Below are 20,842 nucleotides of genomic sequence, written 5' to 3'. Positions count from 1 at the left end.
CACTAATATCAAAGGCCCACCTTTAGACTCTCCAACGGGAGCCCCAGGTGAAACATCCTGGCAGGTCTCATCCAGAATCTCTGGGAGCTCCGGGTAGTCCTCCTCACCAGCATCGTGTGACATGGTGGCAGCTCATTCAGTCTTTCTGGCTGAGTAAGCCAAAACATTTCTGCTGACTACTTCTCACATAGTGCCTTTACGATATGTAACTTGGAGAGGATATTTTTTAAATGGGAGGCAGAACTTCCCACCCACTTGTCTGTTGCGTGTCATTGCCCAGTCACCCTTTTGGCTGTCTGACTGTCTGATTTTGCAGGTGTGACTGGCTTTGACGTTATTGCGTTCACGCTTCAGTATTTGAGATATGGCAAATATCTTATCAAGACACCGTATGCTTTGATTAAAGTTAGTGCTTAGAAACTGGGAATTTTGGGTATGCGTCCGACACTGCCAGACGCCCATCAGACAAGGATCCAAAATCCACAATGACTTCACGTCATGGTCCCTTACTAAATTCTTCCGTGATGATGGGTGCTGGCTTGTCAGGCGCTCAGCTGGCTTGGCTCCAGTGACATCTGGCTACGAACTTCTCCACCTCTAATTCCATTGCTGGGAAACAGACTTTTCATTTCAACCTTGCTTTAGTCTTTGTCGCTCCTTGATGCCATGGGTGAAATGCAGGCCCCTGCAGTGGACAGGGCCACATCACTTCAACAAGAGCCCCATTCAGCCCAAGGTTAATGAATATCTCTGAGAGATGGAGGACTTGGGGCTCCTCATCCCTTTATGCAGGGGGGACCCATCATTTTGCATTACGCCACTGCTTAATGCCTGGCGTCCTCTACTACCAGCATCTGTTACCTCATCTGTTAGGGAATAACAATTCTATGTCCTCACAGGAAGACACCTTCCTCAGAGACACTGAACTCATTCCTGATATGCCAGATCGATGTGAGATGTCATTGATAGAAGTCATTGTGGTCACTGGTACCACACGGAAAATCCTTCCTCTGGTTCGAGAAGGACTGCTGCACAGGTCTTCTGGAGGCACCATGCAGGGTCGCCCCACTTTCACTATTCAGGCGATGAAGTTATCGGTTCCCGTGGTGAGATCTTCCAACCTGTCCGAATCAGCCACAGATGCTGTGAGAGGTAGTCAGCAGGGTTGGTGCATCCTGGCTTGTATCTGATAGTCAGCTGATATTTTGGAGCTGGAGGGACCATTTTTCCATGCGCCGGGGAGGTTGAAGAACTGTCACTGTAAAGAGAGGTATGAGTGTCTTGTGATCAGTCACAGCCCTGAGAGGTTGGCCGTACAGATATAGGTGGCAGTGATTATACCCCCATTTAATTGCTAGCGCCTCCTTTTCGATGTGGGCACATTTTTTCTCCATTTCTGTGAGGGCTATGCTCACAAACGCGATGGGTGCCCACTGGTTCTTATTGGCTTGCAGCAAGAGCACTGCTCTAGCTCAAGTGGACTGGTGTCCACTATGAGTTAGGACTTTTTAATTGGATTGAAATATGCCATGACTGTGTTTTGGAGGAGAGCTTGTTTGATGACTTGGAAAGCCACATCCTAAGCTGCACCCCATGACCAAGGGACAGATGTTTTTGTTAGCTGATGTAGTGGGCCTGCCAGGGTCGCCAGATGATGTTTCCAGAGAAAATGAAGCCGTAAAACCCCAACTGTTATCTAAGATATTGGCATTTGTCACAGTGGAGCATGAGCCCTGCTTCACTGATCCATTTAAGAGCTGCGCATAGCCATTGTTGATGGCTTTCCACTGTGTGTGCGTGTCTCAATATGTCATTGCTGATGCTGATTTGATGACGCCTTCCAGCGTGATAGGACCTCAAGAATTGTATTTTAAAATACTTCAGCCGCTGATGAAATTCCAAAATTGAGGAAACAATACCGACAGAGGCCAACATGTGTTGGAAAGGTGGTTTTATACCAGCATTTTTTGTGGAGTTCTAGCTGGTGATAGCCAGAGTTAAGATCTAGCTTAGAGAACCAGCGTACTCAATTCAAGTTGACAAGGTTGTTGATAGTCAGCATGATGTGTCATCTCCTCTGATCGCTTTATTGGGTAGCGGCATGTCAGTGCAAATGCAGATGCTGTTTGGGTTTGCATGCAACTACCATAGGCCAGACCTATAGGGTGGGACCTGAGAGTTTCCCTGTGACACCAGCCTCCTCCAACTTTTGCAGCTCAGCCTCTACTGCCAGGTGAAGGTGAAATGAGACTTGTATGTGATGCAGGGGGAATGGTTTTTATGGAGGTGTTGATATAGAGTGTAGGAAGCTGGCTTTGTATATGGTATATACCTAGGTGGTTATACCGTGCACAGAGTCCAGGGGTTCCCCAAAAATGTAAATGGCTCAATGTAAAACCCAAAGTGCTCTAATAGTGGTAGAGTGGGCGAACAGCCTTAGGCCTAACACAGAGGATTGTAACCCATTTATTGCACAACACTGACCAACAATGGACACACAATTCAAAAAGGAGATCCACATCAATTTTATTAAAAAAAAGCTTTGTTTGTACTTTATTTTAAGAACAAGATCCTCGCAATAAGATAAGTTAGTTTTTAACTAAAAATACTTATCACTTTCAAAGGCTGACACTTGTTGCAATTTCTGATCAGTTCAATGTTATCCTATAAAGGAAAACAATAAGGCTGTTAAGCAGGTAAGTTCACAACTTACAGTTCCAGTCTTCGGGGCAAAAGGTGAGCAAGTGCCAGGTGAGTACCAAAACTGCACCACCAATGGCATAGGGGCGGCGGGGTGCAGAGGTCAAAATCAAATTTCTGCCCAGTGCGTTTCAATGGAGACTGGGGGTGCTCAAAGCACAATGATTGCAGGTAAGTAAATTAGTTGCAGGGGCCAAGCTTTGGAGGTTAGGTCATGCTCAAGGGGGGCCAGAAAGCAGCACCAAACATACACCACCAGTGGCACAGGGTGCAGATTCAGCATTGGGCGCCCAATGCTTTTCAATGGAGATTCTGCTTTCAACAGTCTGCAGGCGTCGCACCGGAGGTTGTAGGAGGGAGACCAATGACAACAGAGGTAAGTAGAGATGTAGAGGGTCGTAGGAGCACCATCGATTCAGCTCACCAAGGCGCAGAGACTTCGGGTGCAGGGGTGCCTTTGGATGTTGGAGTCTTCTTACCAGAGCCGGTCACGATCAGTGGGATCCTCTAGACTCAGGCTGCAGGCATCATCATAGAGTCCAGTAGTTGTCAGCCAACGCTGGACCTGAGGTCAGGATCGCTGGGGAACCTATTCTGGGTTGTTGGGCCACCTGGACACGGGCCATAGGCATCGGGTGCAGAGTGGGCAGGACTCGACGGATCCAGAGGGCACCAGAGTCCTTTGTGTTGGATTCTTGGGGACAGAACCGCTGGAGTTCCGGTCTTTTTCAAAGTTCAGGCAATCTTCCACCAGTTTCTGGAAATCGCTGGCTGCAGGACAGGCGTCGTCTTCTTCAAGGGTCTTGGAAGCTGGAGACACAATGGTAGGCTTCACTGCATGACGTCTTCTTCGTCCTTCTTAGGTCGCAGATAACTAGTTTCCAGGTCTGAGGGAGCCACCTAAATACTACAATTATGGGGCATTTTAGGAGAGTAGCAGGTTGGGCCAATGGGCACCTTACCTGGGGTGACTACATCCGCTATTATGCCAACCTCCCGTGGTTTGATTGGAGGAGTCCCCTTGTCTTCAAGATAGAGGGGACTGAAAAGTGTGCTTTACTTTACCTCCTCCTCCTGAAGGGTGGAGTTGGCAAAGGTGGGCACTTAACCTCCTCCTCCTGAAGGGTGGAGTTGGCAAAGGTGGGCACACCTCCTAGCTTTTCTAAGTTTTTCCGCCCAAAGTGGGGGTGTAAACCGCGGGCTGCTATCTGCTGCTAGCAGCAGAGGCTGAGGGTCGCATTACAAAGGTGGCAGGCCTTTGAAGCTTCCCCTTCGAGCACTGGGTCCATCCTGCGGAGGATGTGTGACACTTCTGCCCAGGATGTGCATTGTTTCTGGTCCAAGAACGCAGAGGCTCTCCACCCAGGGGTCCAGAAAGATGTCTGTGTGTGACAGGCTGCCTGAAGCCAGTCAGTGACCACGCCAGGGTTGGTAGGTTTTCAGGGGCACCTCTGAGGTGCTCTCTGAGTACATGTTTAAATAAATCTCACACCGGCATCAGTGTGGATTTATAACCAGGAGCTGCTTGGTACCAAACACTCCTGGTTTCAGTGAAGCCATCATGGTGTTGAGGAACTCGAGTTGTCGAGTTTCCAGCCAATGCACTCCTTATGGCTTCCCTGTGTCTGACAATATTTAAGAATTGACTTAAGTATTGTAGTGGCATATCTACTCATGCGGATATGCCCTCACCTGTGGTACAGTGCACCCTACCTTCGGGCTGTAAGGCTTGCTAGAAGGGTGACTTACCTTTACCTTCAGCCAGCGCTGGCTGTTATGGCACCCACGGCCATATCGACTTTGTTGTTTTCCCCCTAAAAGGGGCATGCAAGCTGCAGGGGCAGCGGCATGGTCCTAGTCCCTTTTCAGCCTCCAGGCTAGGTACCCAGGGTACCCCTTACTAGGGACTTACAGGGGGGCAGAAAGGGTAAAAAGCACTGGCACAGGGTACCTGGACCCTGTGCTCTACAATCGAAACCACATTAACACCAGGCAAAATGTGGGGGCTAACCATGTTAAAAGAGGCATTTTCTCACATGGACCAACACCAGTGCTTAATTTGAGCCAGTGGTTACCAGTGCTCAGCACCGGCACTTATATGTCAACACCAGCATTTATGACAGGCTACCACATGGTGGTGCTGTTTGTCTAATATAGAGACGAGCAAAACAACAGTTGTTTATTAATTCAACATACCTTAAAAATGGCTAATAGCTACCTGCATCCATTCTTTTAGTTTTGGGGGGCCTTGAATAGCCTGAATTGTCACACGTGGTGGAGTGTGATGCTTAGTAGGTGTGTTGGTACTAGCACTGGCAGTGCTGACACAAGCAATGGGCTGGGGCAAACAGCACTGGCCTCATGACGAGGAACTTATTTTTTCACAAATTATGCACTGAGTGACACGCGGGGACCTCGGAGGCAGCCAAGAACTTTGAAGAGATGTGAAAAGTCCTGGAAAATGTGAGTTATGCTTTTGTCATTAATAGCGTGTGCAACGTGGACAAGTCGGAGTTCCTCCGCCTTGGCGCCACTAGGAGGGTCTCAATACTCTCAGTGGCAACGAAGAACTTGGTCCTGCCAGAAGCCATGTTGTGGGTGATGGTGGGTGAAAAAACCCTTCCAAGACAATTGGAAAAGCGCCTTCGTAGGCTTAGATCTTGAATTTCATGTAAGATAGGTTGGGACAGGGCATGAGGAGCCCAAATTGCTTCTTGCTAATGACAATTACCGATGTGCCTAATATCTCTTCTTCATCGCCATCTTGGCGGTCGCTTTCTTCTGCTGGTGACTTCGTGCCCCAGAACGGAACAATGTAATTGGCCTGGCTGATAGTATGTACCCCTTAGTGCTTTGCAGTTCCTCTGCCCTCAATGGCATGGTTCAGCGACCTCCCCTGCAGACTTTCAGAAAGTGATTGGGTCCTTGGCAGTTGGAGCAGGTTTTTCCTCTCTCCATCTGGTAGAGAATGTGCCAGGAGCCCACAGTAGGCACAGGTGTTCTTCCTTTTTTTGTCTGGGGAGGCCAATTTCTGGGTCACATGCCGCCAGATGGCAGCTGCAGACTCCACCTTGATTTGTGTCCAGCCTCCAGCTTTGTGGAAAGCTTACTGAATGCCATTTCCATCTGCTATGCCTGTTCATTGGATAGTTCATGGGAGTGGGCACAGAGTGTGCATTGGTGAGGATTTCATCCAGTGGTATTCCAGCCTTGCGTAGGGTGTGGTGTTGGAGGGCAACCGATCAGCAACCTTGGATTGATTGATTTGATTTGATTTGTAGATTTGTAAAGCGCAACGTATGCCCGGGGGCGTCTTGGCGCTAGAGTAGGTAGGAATAATGGGCTATGGCATTTCAGTTGACAAATAGCCAGGTTTTCAATAGCTTTCTGAATGACATAAGTGATGTGCTGTTTTTTAATTGGGTTGGTAGACTATTCCATGTTTTTGCTGTTCCCAGCAGGAAGCTTCTACCCCCCCAACGGGCCTGCTTGAACCTAGGGATTGACAATAATTGCTGGTGATTTGACCTTAAATTTCTGGTTGATGTATATCTTTGAAGATGTGTTCTTATGTACAACGGTCCTCTGCCCTGCAGGGCCTTATATGCTAGGCATTGTGACTTGAATTTTATTCTTTTTCGACTGGAAGCCAGTGGAGGTCCCTCAGCCTATGGGAGACTGGTTCGTATTTGGGAAAATCTAAAATTAGTCTTGCTGCTGCGTTCTGCATTCGCTGAAGTTTCAGAAGGAGTTGAGATTGTAGCCCTACATATAGCGCATTGCCGTAATCCAGTCTCGAGAGGGCCAATGCTGTGACCAAGGTCTTCAATGAATCTTTAGGGATAAAAGGACTTATTTTCTTAATCATTTTCAGGATGCCCCAAAAAGTGGAGGCAAGTTTATTGATCTGGCATTTAAATGTCAGTTTTCATCGAAGATAACTCCCAGATTTCTGACCTTTGGGACTGGGATAGGGCATTCACCCATGTCATCTGGCCACCATCTTGGGGACCAGAAGGTGGTGTTTGTCCCTAATAGTAGTACCTCGGTTTTTTCGCCGTTTAGTTTAAGACAGTTTTTCTGCATCCAGGTGTTTATCTGGGACAGACAGGCATTGAATCGGTCTGCTGTATCCTCAATGTTATTTGAGATTGATACAACCACCTGAGTGTCGTCGGCATATGATATCACTGAGAAGCCACATTGCCTGATAATTGCTGCCAGAGGGGCCACATATATGTTAAACAGCGTGGGGCTCAAAGATGAACCCTGTGGCACCCCCCATGGCAGCGCGAAGGATTTGGATGCTGATCCATCTGCTTCTATTACAAATGATCTATCTGCTAGATAGGATGAAAGTAAGGTGATGGCAGTATCTTGAAGTCCGATCTCAGCCAGTCTACCAATCAGGATCTTATGATTAACAGTGTCGAAGGCCGCAGAGCGTTCCAACAAGATCAAGGCGGCCTTCTTTCCTGCATCTAATGTACTTCTGAGCTCCTCTATTGCCATTATTAGTGCAGTCTCTGTCCCGTGGCCTTCTCGGAAACCATATTGTGAGTGGTCCAAGAAGTTTCCCGCGGTGATATATGATGTGATCTGCATATTAAGTAGCTTCTCCAGCACCTTAGAGGGAAAGGGAATCCTGGAGATGGACCTATAGCTATTAGGATCAAGGTTAGCTTTTTTCAGTAGTGGTCGGACTGAGGCTGACTTCCATGCCATAGGAAAAATACCAGATTGTATTATATCTGAGAATAATGTTGTGAGTTGTTCGCTGAGCATTTCTGGGAAGTAATGGAACACCTTGGGTGGACAAGGGTCAGACGGTGCCCCTGACTTGGTAGTCTTGACCACTTGGATTACCTGTTCCATCGTCGGTCCAGAGAAGGTGAAAAACTTGTCTGATCCCTTAAATCCTGGTCTGGGTCCTTCATGTGGAGGGGTGTAATTGTCCGGGAATGTTCTGTATACAGTCTCGACTTTGTTTACAAAGAATTGACCTATGGTATTACAGAAATCTGGGCTGAACTTTTTCCGAGCATTCATTGGGAGATTTGCCAGTTTTTTTAATGTATCAAATAGTTCTCTACTGGTGTTTTTAGCTTTCTGAATTTTCTGTGTAAAATATTTACTCTTTTCCTCGACGATCATTTTCTTATATTCTGACAAATTATTTGAGTATTCGATCTTTCTTGTCTGGTCGTAATTAGCTCTCCATTTTCTTTCAGCCCTTCTACATTCTTTCTTTTTCATTATTAGCTTTTCTGAGAACCAAGGTTCAGAAGGTTTAGTTCTTTTTGGTATGAAGTTCTTTTTAGGGGCTGTCATATCGAATGCTGTCTTTATCCAAGTGGACATTTATTTAACCCCAGAGTTGGCATCTGAATTTAGGGTAGGCTTTGAGGCAGTTAAGTGGGCATGTAGTTCAGGTATGTTTATTTTATCCCAATCCTGGTATATGACTGGGGTGTTGTTGTTACTTAATGGTGTTTTATGCCCATTATTCTGTACAGTGAATAATATTGCTTTGTGATCGGACCACGGGACCGGGATAATTTCCGAGATTCTTATTCCTGAACTGGAAGTAAAAATCCCATCCAGTGTGTGTCCTGCGACATGTGTTGCTTGTCTAACTTTCTGTTCTAGGGAGAAACTTGCCATGGTCTCAGTGAATGTGACAATATTTTGATCCTTTTCTTTTTCAAGATGATAATTGAAGTCTCCCAGTACTGTGAAATCTGGGTAGTTTATACAGGACTCTAAAAAGGGGCTGATGTTGTTAATTAGAGGGGTCCGTGCTTTCGGTGGCCGATATATAAGGAGTCCTTTAAGTGTATCGTTGTTGTTTATCGATATTCGGAATGCTAATGTTTCACAGTCCGGTGTACTGCCCATTGAGCATCCTACTACTCTGATTTCTTCTCTGGAGATAATAGCTAATCCTCCTCCCCTCTTGTGTGTTCGGTCAGCCCTTGTAATGACGTAGCCTGTAGGGAGTGCTGATATTAGTTCTGGGTCTGACGTTTTTTCTGCCCAAGTTTCCGTTATAAACGCTAAATCTAGTTTGTGTGTTTCAATCATTTCTGCAATTTCAATGTTATGTTTCATCAGTGAGCGTGCATTGATTAGCACTGCTTTGGTCTCTCTAATATTAGGGGGTTTTAGCTGTATCATTTGTGCCTTTACTTTCAAGTAGCTCGGTTGGAGCCCACATAGTTTGCACCAATGTGGCTCCTCTCGAAAGTCGTATCGTAGCCCACAGTTTGTTGTGCTCATAGTGTTCAGCTTCCATAGCTCCTCATGTGTATAAGTCTCAGTGTTTGGTGCTAATGGTCGAGACACAGGGGTCATGGCGCTAGGCGCGGGCCAGGCGCGGACGGGCGCAGACGGGCTTGCCTTTGGCGCGCCCGCTGCGCGAGTCCACTGCGCGTGCGCTCCTGCATCGGGTTTTATGTGGCTGTCGGCGGAAAAGCTAGTCCGCTACCCACTAAGACTCCCAATATGTCCCCCTAGAATCGCCTTCCGATCAACGGCACTTGCCGAGTCGGACCGAGGCGTGTTGGCGAGGACCAGGTAGCGCGTAAAACAATGTGCAAATGTGCAATTTAAAGGTAAGTTTCTGTGCCTATATGCACTAGCAGCAAGTACAATGTGCAAATAAGCAATGAGCAGTTCGGTAAAAAGTCGTTATGACTGAATTTTTCAGCAATATCACGCTAATCAGTGCATTAATTTCGTTTTTGTTAAAAACATACAGTATTTACATCAGAATGTCTTTCGCTTCAGCTAGTGGCGCCGCCGATTACACAGCAGTCCCACCACGTCCGCTGCGCGTGCGCTCCTGCATCGGGTTTGTGGCTGTCGGCGGAAAAGCTAGTCCGCTACCCACTAAGACTCCCAATATGTCCGCCTAGAATCGCCTTCCGATCAACGGCACTTGCCGAGTCGAACCGAGGCGTGTTGGCGAGGACCAGGTAGCGCGTAAAACAATGTGCAGATGTGCAATTTAAAGGTAAGTTTCTGTGCCTATATGCACTAGCAGCAAGTACAATGTGCAAATAAGCAATGAGCAGTTCAGTAAAAAGTCGTTATGACTGAATTTTTCACCAATATCACGCTAATCAGTGCATTAATTTCGTTTTTGTTAAAAACATACAGTATTTACATCAGAATGTCTTTCGCTTCAGCTAGCAGCGCCGCCGATTACACAGCAGTCCCACCAGCAGGGCCCTTATTTTTTTCTGAAGTTTATCATCTGTGCATGTACTGGCGAGCGGTCTGAGTCTTAGAATACATCAATTGATTCTCGTTCATGTTGCTGGGCTTGTTGTAGTTTGAACCTCTCAAAGTCTAGGTTTATTTGTGATTCGAAATAAGCATTTAAATCTGCAATTTCGCCGTCATTGTCTGTGTCCCCCCTTGTGTTGGGGATGTTCCTGAAGAGCTTGAAGATCTCTTCAAAAGCAAGAGGAGCTGGGACCGTTATGCTTCTCCATCAGTCTCCTTGGTGGCTCTGAAATAGTTTTTCAGTCTTACTACGCGCGTGCATATGTATTATGACGCTGGGGCGTGGGCGGCGATGCATTATATAAGGTGAAGTGAGAGCAATACAAAAGACCTACAACAAGAGGAGGCGAAGGTCCCAGACAGGAATTATGCACTTGGTAGAGCACCACAAGAGGTGGATGAGCATATCATTTAGACTGCACACTGGGAGGAAAAAGAAGAGGGAACGATAGTGAGACCCTTTCTAGAAGGTTGAAGAACGCTCACTACGGGAAACAAAAGGCAGGTCGCACTGGTGATACCGCCAGCTATGGGAAGAACTGTTTACAGTTAAAAGGGAAGGCACTAACAAACAAAAAACATCAATGGTGTCCTGGGGAAAAATATGGAAAGCGTGGAACTGCCCTAAAAGGAGGGGATAAGTACTAATTCGAACAGAGAGGGAATGATCAGAGGTGACGCACCTGAAGGTGAAGACCCACATTCTCAGAAGTAAGATCTATGGCACAACACAAGAAAGTAACATTAATAGAAAGGGGATAAAAGACTCGGTGTACACACTCTCACGAGAAATGGACATCCTTCCACAAACGCAGACAATTTAAAGCTAAAGACCACTGAATAAAGTATTTTGACCAAGACCTCTTATGACCCCAAAAACTCCACCCAAATCACAGACACCGGTACTATTCTTGAAGGTGGTCCAGGTAAAAGTACAAAAAGTGACATGCAGCATGAACGGTCTTCCCTGATATTGTTAACCTGATGCACAAATTCCATTAAATCATCAATATGATCAGTGAAGGACAGCAACCCCGAAATGGCAGCTGAAGTGAAATCAATAAGAACATAATTGGCTACGTTTTAATCGGGTATGGGTACAATAGATCGACGGATGGAGGCAGTGGAGTCCCATTTGGACTTTACGAGTTGGGGCCCCGATTGGGGACTGTAAGTGTGGAATGTTTGGAAATAATTGGTAGAGCTAGAAGACAGAAGCAAATGTAACAACTTGCACACCGCGACAGAGCATATCGATTACGACGGTTGGAGGCAGTGAAGACCCATCTGGACTGTACGAGTAGTGGACCTAATTGGGTACTAGAAGTGTGACATATTTAGAAATAATTAGTAGAGCTAGAAGACAGAAGCCAATGTAACAACTTAGGCACCATGGCAGAGCATATTGATTACTTCTTACTATCTTAGAGTGCGTTATCAAACGCAGCCCTGTGCGAAATTCTAGAAGTGAGTATTTCAGACCATACCCACATGATATTACGCGTCTTCACAGACATGCCAGTACCTCATTCTAAGTTCTACAGGATAAAGTAATGTAGGAACAACCTGAAAAAAATATGAAACTTCAAAGCTTACTGGCTGAATACATAGCCCCTAACAAGGGGACGATGTCATCACCCTAGGTATTGCCTGGGTCAGACAGTATTGAGAGCTAATCACAAGCGTGAATCTGTGATATATATTTTAAAAAGAAATAAGAAGTAGCTTTGGAGATCTAGGATTAGAACACTATAGATGAAATACACTACCACACCAAGAACAGGAATACTGAGAATACTTATGGTGGCCAAGTACAACCTTAACACTTCCCCCACGACGCAGACACAGCAAGCTCTGACACATACCGATGGAGGCACTATGAACATGGGGAGAAGACCGGGCATCTACTGGCACAGCAACTCTGTCCAAGAAAATCATCAGTGACTATCCCTGTACTGAGAAAGGAGAAGAGCTTGATACTTTAAAGCGCGGTATGATTCACAACAGACACTCAAAGGCCGGAGGAAAAGTTTTTAGTGCCATAAAATCACCTAAACCATGCGAGATGAGCTAGAAGGATAGCTAATGAGTTAAAAGATACAGGCAGCTATAAAGGATATAACTAAAAGGAAATCACTAGGTAAAGCGGTCCCGATAGGCTTTTAGAAAATTTACAAAACTTGCATGGCATCGGTCTGATTTCCTCTAGATTTATTAGTACCTCCATGAGGAGAACCCCCAACCCCTCCACATAAAGTGATTTCAATCCTAGCAAGTTTTGATCAAAGTTGCTGGCATAATATGCTATAAATGTATCATTTCGTACTAAGGCCTCAAATATCAGTGCCACTGTGCCGGATGCGATAAATACTGTACATGATTCAATTTAGCATGATGCTATGTTAGAAGTTTATTGTATACAATAACTATTGCCTGTTCCGTGTTGTGCCTTTAAAATGGGGCAAAACATGCAGTTCTTCAATATAGAATTTTTCATTTAAACTGCCAAAATGTACGCAGGTGATAAGAATTTTATTTCACCTACATATTACTGGGTGCAATAAAGTTTACACATTTCATAAACATATGCACAGGAGTAACCACACAGAACGTACAGAGGCACTAGTAATCGAGGCCTATATGTCTAAAAGGTTAATAGTAGTAAATTGCCCCTGACCCCACCGTTAAATTGTTTTTAAATCCCTCAATGTATGCACTAATGTTTTTAGTCTGATGTACTGCACAGTGCACCATTTGTCACAGGTGTCCACAAATCTACAGGGGAGAGTAGCCAGCAACCTTGCAAAGTAGTCTGTAAATCATTCCAGTTTTTCTGGCACAATGTTCTTTGAAATTCAGAATGTGCCATTATTTTTCAAAATATTCCTGGAGAAGAACCCACTTCTTGGTGAATCGGTCTTTTGGTCCAAACTAACTTTTGTCACTATTACTAGATAATTTATTTTGCTTTAAAATACACAAAATGGCAGTAAATGTCTCCCAAGAATACTGTTAATTAGAGTCAATGTAGGAGCCTTATTATGTGTGATGTGTTCCTTGTATTAGTTTATGTTTCTGTATTTTTTAATAGCACATAAATGCAAATACGTTATGTTGTGATTTAGATGGACTTGCACTAAAATGTTTCTCATTGGTCGCAAAGGGTTGGTGACCACAGATGTACTGGGACCATGATCCACGGGGAAACCAGGGACCTAAAGAGACGAGTATCCTCGTCCTGAAGGCTGCCAGACCAAATTGGCAAGCAGTACTGTGAGAAGGGGGTTCTGGCCATCTGAGCCGCCGGGATTGTTTGCTTTTTGAACACCTGTTTTTTGAGCTTTTACTGTGGGAGAGCCTCATAAGCTGGGAGCCACCCACAGTTAACTCATGAGAAAATGGATTGCATGTGGATTTCACCGGTGTCCGCTGTGCTGCAGCCAGGGTAAGGGGCACTAGACTGGTTACATGTGGACACGTGCACACATGTGTGCACCCGTGTAAGGGCTGTGCGGGGGAGATTCCTGTTGTTGTGCACAGCCCAGGAGCTGGTATAGATAGAATGGTAGTTTCAGTTTCATGGGGTAGTTTCAGTTCCCTAGGGCCTCCAAACTCCATACACGCACCAAAGTATACGGTAAGTTGTGTAAAAAGAATTATTCTGCAGAGTCCAAAGCCATATCTGTACTGCCTATTGGTCATCCAGAAAAGTCATATTCCTCTGACTCAGCTCATAACCAGAACCCGGCCGGGTGTGACCCTTCCAGGCTGGATTCATTACCTTCATCCCCAAGCTATAGAATCAGAGGCCTAACCCTTCACTGCAAGCATTCCCAAGAGCGACGGTCTTCTCTCCAAGAGGGAGAGATGGGGTGAAGCTGCAGGGCATCAATCAGCAGCTGTCACCCGGTGCCAGGCACCAGACCAGCTCCGGACCTGGGCCATGAAGTCAGGGACGGGGGTAAGGGGGTTTTGGGGGACAATGTGGCATGAGATCCCTGGACGACACCATCTTGAAGTATCCCAGAGGCTTGTGCAGGACGGAGGGAGCAGGGACAGAGAGGAAAATAAGTTACTTACCTGTAAACTGTGGTACTCCAGTATTGGTATCTTTCTTAGATTCACATGCTTGAATCATTCCCCGTCGTCGAAGTGGGAGTCCCATGGTACATAAAATAGCAATAACTCGTCCTAGTAATTAGATATGGTCCAAACTCCAGCCAATCAGGCGACAACACCCTCTAGAACCCTCTCCACAGAGGCTTCAGGCTCTCAGACTTTCAAGCACAAGTGAAGTATAACCATAAATAACCAGGGGAGCCTCTATGGAGAGGTGAGTGGGACGCATGTGAATCTATGAAAGATACCAATACTGGAGAACCACAGTTGACAGGTAAGTAACTTATTTTCTTAGACAGTGTTGGGGTATCTTTCATAGATTCACATGCTTGAATCAGAGTAGATAGCAGTTATCACATAAGTATGAATTTGTATACAGAAAGAATTATCGTAAACAGGGTACGATAGAAACACTGTATGTTACCCAATAAGACATACTAAGAACCACTTATTTATATCTATATATATAAATATACATATATACTTATATCTGTAAATAGAAATTTTAAAACATAAAAGGAGGGGGAATAATAGAGGCTCACCTTACATAAAGAGATTACGTAGCACCGCTTGTCCCACTGCTGTATCCGCATTACTGGCAGCTTCAAGACAGTAATGCTTGGTAAAAGTGTGCCTGCTGGACCAAGTTGCTGATCTGCAAATTTGTTGAATAGGCACACCGGCAAAGAGCGAAGAGTTGGCATTTTCGGTTCAGATTAGTTGCAAATAGATCCAAAGTCGGTTTGCCCCACAACCGAAAGATGTGATCCGACGTTGGTTGGTGAAGTTCCGATTCATGGTTGGATGTAATTGACCTGCTCAGAGAATCCGCTAGAATGTTGACCACTCCTGGAACATGTACCGCAGTCATTGTTATCTGATGCTGAGCTTGAAGGGACATGATAGTTGATCTTGTTCCTCCCTGTTTGTGCAAATAATGCATGCTTGTTGTGTTGTCTGTCCAAATTAACACTGAAGCTCCCTTTATTATGGAACGAAAGGATTTCAGAGCCAGGAATATTGTCAACAACTCTAAGAGGTTTATGTGCAATGTTCTTTGGCGACTGTCCCATTTTCCTTTCACTGTCAGTCCTTGTAGATGTGCTCCCCAGCCCTCGAGGGATGCATCGGTTGTTAATATGAAACTTGGTGAGTCCACTATAAACGATAGGCCTGCTGCTATTTTTTGGGATGTGAGTCCACCATAGTAGCGCTTTTTTCACCTGTAACCATTGTTTGTCCAGCTCCTCTTGCAAGGGTCTCATTCGCAGGCAGCAGTTGTGAATTCGGGAAATGCAGGAGGACAACATTCCCAGAAGTGATTTGAACTTGCGGACAGAAATTGACTTTTTTGTGAGTAGTAGAGCTGCTAACTTGTAATTTCTTTGTTGCCTTTCTTGTGAGACAAAGGTCTTTCCTTATGTTGAGCCACTGTGGGTACTGGAGAAACTGGAGGGGGAGATCTGATGGTTGCGCAATAGGTGTCTGAGGAACAGAAGATGCCGGCTCTGAGGGAGGAAATCTGCGGTAGTAATCCTCTACCATATGTTGCAAGTTTGAAACAAGAGCCATTGGCATTTGTACTGTCTCATTAGTTTGTCTTTCCTGATTAGGAACCTCTGGGTCAAAGACGTATTCGTCATCCTCATCATCCTGACACTTTATAAGGAGTTCAGAAGCACTTCGAGCAGCACAAAACCTGTCATCATCATCTGACTCCTCTTCATCATCTCCATAGTCAAAAATTTCTTCTGGAGGACAAGGAGATACCTTACTTGGAGAGGTATGAACAGGCAAAAGAAGCTCTTGAGAATTCTTTCTCTTCGGCAGTCCCAAATCCTCTCTAGAAGTGGCCAAAACCGACGATGGGACAAGCATCGACGAAGATATCAAGCTTACTACAGGTAAAGTTGAAGATTTTATCAGTGGTTCTTCCGTCGACGTTCTGGACGTCGACGAACTGCGTCCACGAGTATCTGTATTTGAAATCTTCTGCTCCGTCGCCGAGGCAACCGTCGACGAGGCGGCAGTCAACGAGGCTGCCGTCGACGAGGCTAGTCGGCGAGGCTGCCGTTGACGTGGGAGATTTATTCTTGTGAGCCGCTGACAGTCTCAGCAGCAACGGGGCTTTGGTCGACAAAGGTGCTGACAAGGGCCGCTTCTTTTTCGTCGACGATGATGATAAGGACGACTTAGACATAACAGAAGGCCTCATCTTCACTGATACAAACGTCGAAGGAGATGATGCCGACGATATAAAAAAAGTGAAAATGTCTCAGGTAGAGATCTTGATGCCTGCTTTTACTTTGAAGAGGATTTTGGAGGCGTAGAGGGCACAGATTGACCCTTAGGAGAGACAGATGCCTTTTTTGAAGATGAAGGCTGATCTTCCTGCTTTAAGGTGTGATGGTGTTTCTTCAACACCTTAGCAGCCCTAGGAGAAACCGGCTCCGCCTCACTAGCTCTCTTTTTAGAAGCTGTTGTCCTTAGAGAGGAATCACTCTCCTCATCAGATAAGGGATTGTCCTTTGTCTTGAGCTTCTGTAGCCGCAGAAGAAGACATCCTTTCCTGTCTCTCAAGGTCTTCTGAGAAAATGTTCTACAGATCTTGCAATCTCTCACCTGGTGGTCTGGGTGAAGACAGTAGATACATTTTTTGTGGGGATCATCTGAGTGAAGTCTTAGCTTTCCACAAGACTCACAATGTCTGAATAAAGATCTTTTAGAAGAAGACATGTTCAGAGAGTAAAATCTGAAGAAATCTGAAGATAAAGTTGAAGTACTGAGCAGAGCTCAGGGAGCCTCCCTTCACACGACGTGCGGTAGAAAATGTGAGAGCCTGGAGCCTCTGTGGAGAGGGTTCTAGAGGGTCCTGTCGCCTGATTGGCTGCAGTTTGGACTATATCTAATGACTAAGACAAGTTATTAAAGTGAATGTTTTTTTCTCTATTAACTTTAATATAAGAGTGATTACCTATTCCCTTATTGCTATTTTATGTACCGTGGGACTCTCGCTTCAACGACGGGGAATGATTCAAGCATGTGAATCTATGAAAGATACTCCAATACTGAAGAAGTGATGTGTCGCTGCAGGATAGGGCAGAAGTGCCTTCCTGACAGCCCCTTCCAATTGTTCTTAACAGATCTTACACAGGAAGAGGAGCTCTCTCTGGGGTGTGGTCTTGCTGAGGAAGACTGGTGCTTGAACCTGGCGCCATGTGCAGTTGGAAGAAGGAACCCCCTAACTGTCCCAGGACTCTGGACTGCGCCTTTGAGGGAGTCTAGGGCAAACAGGAGTAAGCCTGGGCCTCTGTGCAAGGAGAAGAGTGGCCCAGAAGGACAGCCAAGTGAAAGTCTGGCACAGGAAGCCAGTGAAGACAGTTCCTGAGTCCTGAGAGGGTGACTGAGTCACCCTCTTGGAGGCCAGGAGGGTGGTGAAAAGAGCTCCAGATGGCTAGGGCTGGCCACCAGGAGCGACAAAAGGCCAAGCATGTCGAAATTGGCCACACAGGGGCTGAGATATGCCCTTCAGAAGGTAGGCAACCTTTGACCTTTTCTGTGACCGACGACGAAGCGCGTGGGGCTCGCTGCCGGTCTTTGATGTGCCCCCGGGGTGGGTCAGGTCCCTGGACTTCCCCCAGAACAAGGAGATGGCGGGGAGCGCCGCCGCGCCCCCATGAAGGTGCCTAATGGGCCCAGGCTCTCAATCCTGGGCCCTCACGAAGTAAAGTCACTCCCTGTGAAATGGCCCCCAGTGGCCCAGAAGCCTACCTTGAGACCCAACAAAAACTGAAGCCAGGGAGCACCGTCATGCACCCATGAAGAGGTTTCCAAGGCTTGAGACCCCATCTTCAGGTCCCACTGAGGAGGAAGCCGGGGAGCGCTGTCGTGCCCCCGTGAAGAGGTTTGAGGGGCCCGCAGAAGTCGGGGAACGCCGTCACCCGGGTACCAGAGAAAGGAGGGGGGAGTGCCGTTGCACTCTCCTGTGACGGGACGAAGGAGGGGGTAGTGCCAGAATGAAGAGCCGGCTTCCACAGCAGGACGCGAGGGTGCTGGCCCGGCGAGAGCAGCCTTGGGGTGGGCTCCCTGAGCTGCTCTTTAACTTACCTGGATGCGGGGTGCCCAGGTGGGACCGGGCTTCCGGGAAGAAGTAATGCGGCGTGAGGCCGCCAACGGGGGCAGCGCGGCCTTCCCGGAGCACGTCAGGAGCCGCTGCTCCCAAATGCACGCTCTCGAAGAAGAAGCGCCCCATAATGCCTCGCAGGGCATGGATAAGCCTTCAAAGTAAACCTGCTTGTTTTTGGCATGCGGTGGCCCAGAAAGATAGGGTCACCACCATTTGTCTGCCAAGGTGCAGGGAGAGCTTCAGTAGCAACGCAGACCCCCCCAGCACAAAAGTGGAAAATCCCCAGCCTAAGTCTCTGGAGACTTAAAGGAAATAACCTCTCAAGGGTTCATTCATGTTTTCAAGCCTACCTAATGCTGGAACTTTTTTTCTTCAGCTGGGAGCTGATGCTTAGGACTACACTGAGGTGTGAGAGGCTAAACATGGATTGTCAGTCAGTCAGTCAAAATTCATTTATTCGATAAATTAATATCATAAAAGACACATACAATCCTAACAAACACAATTAAAAAAAAACTTTGAATAAAACACACAATTCATGCCCTGAATACCGATCATAATATGACCTGTTTCATATTCAAATATAAATAATGTAAAAACTACAGATATAAAAATTGTACGTAGGATGTTAAAAATGATCTAATTTAAAACCTGCAATGGGAAAACAAGTTTTTTCCTAATACGCATAGCAGCCACCAAGAAGCTTGCGACATGAAACATAATTCGTGGGGTACTTAATTGCTGTAAATATACAAGTGCTGGCCTAACCTGTCTAAAACCCAGCTCCCTCAATATCAGCAGCAAAAACTTCCTCCTGCAATCCTTATAAAAACTACAAAACATTAAAAAGTGTAGAGTATCCTGTCTCGAACAATTATCACATTTGCAGGGTTCTGCACGATCCACAGTGCACCAGGTTTTAAAAAAGCCCAGAGAAAAGTGCACCAGGTTAAACCTAAATCTGATTAGGAGGAACCGATGGTATGAGGCATTCACAACAATCAGATATGGTTCAGGACCAGGGGAACTAATCAGGGCATAATTAGCTCTGACTATTGGCTTTGTCATTTCTAGCTCCTCACGTTCTAAGGAAAATAAGGTCTCAAGGGCAGTTTTGGTCATTGCAAGATCCTTCTTCGTAATGGTTTCTGGCGATCGGAAGAGGGCCTCGCGACCTATCTTTTGGAACCCAGATTTTATGTATGCCAACCATGATATTTTATTTACATTGTCCAGTTTTAAGCAATTATTTAATATTGCATGGTTTAAAGTAATTTCTTTGTTCAGCCAAATCTTGAGCCAGTAAAGGACAGGAGCGATTCTAATCATGTCTGTCACAAAACCAATCCCCACTTCCGTGTGTATAGAAAAAGTCGGAGTGGACTGTGGAACAGAAAGGGTGTCTCGAAGGAACTTATTTTCAATGAGCTGTATTTTATTATGGTTGGTATAGCCCCATATCTGGCAACCATACGTTGCGACAGCTAAACATTTTGCCTCGTATACATTTAGTAGGGCTACAACTGGTCTAGCCCCTAATCTTTTAACAAAGCCTCTAACTCCCGAAACTGTCCTAGCAAATGCCACACTCCGGCTATTGATTTGTGGGTTCCAAGTGCCCTTTTCATCAAAAACAACCCCTAAATAGGGGAATGTTGAGACCCTGTTTACCACATCCCCACAACAAAAGAAAGTTTTAACCCTGGATTTCTGCCTTCCCTTCCCCGCAATCAGGACCTGAGATTTTTTCGCATTTATTTTAAGATCCAGTTTTTGCATAAAATCTCCGAAGGCATCCAGCAACTTTTGCAACCCTACTCCAGTGCGAGCCAGAAGCACTGCGTCATCCGCATATAGGAGAACCGGGACAACCTGGTCTCCTATACGCGGAATGTCTAAAGATACCTCTCCCAATTGGGAATCGAGAGCGTTTATATATAGGGTAAACAGCAAGGGGGCCAGGATACATCCCTGTCTGACACCTCTGTCTGACCTAAAGTGCCTCGTGCATCGCCCATTTGAGTTAACTCTAATTTTGGCTGATAAATCCAAGTGAAGATCGGCCAAGAAATAACAAGGGAAGGTTGGAGGCCCATGTTCAATAGGATATTCCAAAGTTTAGATCTATTAACAAGATCGAACGCAGAGGAAAGATCCATAAAACCCATGTACAAAAACCCCTCCTTGGCCACTGTATATTTATTTATTAAAAGGTGCAAGTTTAAGCACTGGTCAATGGTGCTCCGTTTAGGCCTAAAACCATATTGTGCATCCGACAGGATCCCACTCCCCTTCAACCATTCACTTAATCTGTTCAGGACCACTCTACCTAGTATTTTGACAGATGAATCTATCAAGGAGATTGGTCTGTAACAGGAGGGGTCCTGTCGGTCTCCTTTTTTAAAAATTGGAATAATGATGGAGGTTGCCCAAGTAGCAGGAAAACTATTATTATTTAGCCCAGTCCTGTTAAATACATTAGTTAAAATGTTTGCCCAAATATGTGGATCAGCTCTAAACAGATCCGCAGGGACCCCATCAGGTCCCGGGGCCTTGTTTTGCGACATTTCTTCTATGGCCCTTTCTACTTCAGGGACCTGAAAATCC

The sequence above is a fragment of the Triturus cristatus genome, chromosome 7, assembly GCF_964204655.1.
Source record: "Triturus cristatus chromosome 7, aTriCri1.1, whole genome shotgun sequence".
NCBI classification, from domain to species: Eukaryota; Metazoa; Chordata; class Amphibia; order Caudata; family Salamandridae; genus Triturus; species Triturus cristatus.
Note: the sequence above shows the minus strand (reverse complement) of the source record.